This window comes from Acanthisitta chloris, unplaced genomic scaffold (genome assembly GCF_000695815.1).
Source record: "Acanthisitta chloris isolate BGI_N310 unplaced genomic scaffold, ASM69581v1 scaffold20767, whole genome shotgun sequence".
Taxonomy (NCBI): domain Eukaryota; kingdom Metazoa; phylum Chordata; class Aves; order Passeriformes; family Acanthisittidae; genus Acanthisitta; species Acanthisitta chloris.
This window is the reverse complement of record NW_008684524.1, coordinates 6,096-7,892: the sequence shown is the minus strand read 5'-3', so window position 1 is coordinate 7,892 and position 1,797 is coordinate 6,096.

The window sequence follows — 1,797 nt, the reverse complement described above, 5'->3', positions numbered from 1 at the left end:
TTCTGTTCTCCAGGCTGGACCCCTCCAGCTCTCCCAGCCTGGCTCCAGGGCAGAGTGGCTCCAGCCCTTGGAGCATCTCTGTGGCCTCTCTGGATTCATTCCCAACAGCTCCATGTCCTCCTGCTATTGGTGCCCAGAGCTGAGGTTCTCAGCAGTGCAGAGGGGCACAGTCTCCTCCCTTTGGAGCATCTCTGTGGCCTCTCTGGATTCATTCCCAACAGCTCCATGTCCTCCTGCTATTGGTGCCCAGAGCTGAGGTTCTCAGCAGTGCAGAGGGGCACAGTCTCCTCCCTGGATGGATAACCAGGCATCTCTTCTTTCCCTCCCCTTTGTCCCCCTGGAACCTTCCATGGCCATTCCTGTCCAGCTCTGGGAGCTCTCCCTGTGGGAATAACCTGATTTGCATCACTCCATCCCCACCATGAGCTGCACAAATATTTGGCTGAGTGTTTGGTTTGAAGCTGCCTCAGAGCAAATGGGAAACACACAAACACCTTCAGCTGGAGACTGACCTTGTCTGGGCTCAGGGAATGTTGTTCTTGTAACTGAATCCACCCCTGGAGCCTCAGGAATCCTCAAAAACATCTGGGAACTGACCGGGATGAACTTGGGAGTGGAAGTCGCAGTGGGAGGCAGTGTAGGATGTGTTGTCCTCCCTCAGTGCTCAGCTCTGGGGACCAGTGTGAGCTCAGGGTAGCCACGAGGTGTTCCCCAAGCTGTTGGACCTGTCTGGGATGTCACTATTCCCTGGAGGTTGTGTTTGCTCCTTCCCAACCTCCATCAGATCTTGCTCCATAATTTTCAGGAGTTGGGACTTCCACAATCCTTGTGGGTCACTTCCAGCTCAGGATATCCTGTGATAGTAGTGATACAGAGAAAAAAACACTCTGAAGGAATGTGGAATAAACAGGCTAAATGGTGTACAGAATTCCAAGCAAGGGAATTGCTTGGATCACAAATACAAACCCTCCACAGGCACCTCTTATCCCTAGGGATTGATTCCTGAGCTCCTCTGGCATGAAGTTGTGAGACTGAGAAGCACATTGTGTTGCTTCCTCCCCGTTCCTGGTGCCTTTCCTGACACTCCGAGGCTGCAGGAATGAAGCTTGAACACAGTGTTGTCCTCTCTGGATGCTGGGAGAGGCTCAGGAAGCTTTCCTGGAAGCCTAGAGGATTGTGCCACAGCCCGGTTGGCACAGCTTGACATTCCCAGCAGCTGATCTAGGTTATCCCTCTTGATCTGAGAAGCTAAAAAATACCTTTTTTTTTTTTTTTTCTCCTGAGGAAGCTCTGTGATGTCTCAGTGCTGCTCTGGGGCAGCACATGGATGTGACACTGGAATTGGGTTGGGGTGAGATTGCCCAGAGTAGCTTTGGATCCCACATCCCGGTTGGCACAGCTTGACATTCCCAGCAGCTGATCTAGGTTATCCCTCTTGATCTGAGAAGCTAAAAAATACCTTTTTTTTTTTTTTTTCTCCTGAGGAAGCTCTGTGATGTCTCAGTGCTGCTCTGGGGCAGCACATGGATGTGACACTGGAATTGGGTTGGGGTGAGATTGCCCAGAGTAGCTTTGGATCCCACATTTCATCCCTGAGAGTGTTCCAGGCTGGACAGGACAGGGCTTGGAGCAACCTGTGCTAGTGGAAGGTGTCCCTGCCCATGGCAGAGGGTGGAATGGGATGAACTTTAAGGTCCTTCCATCCCAAACCATTCCAGGATTCTGTATCCAGGCTGGGAGAGCTGGGGGTGTCCAGCCTGGAGAGGAGAAGCTCCAGGGAGAGCGCAGAGGCCCTTC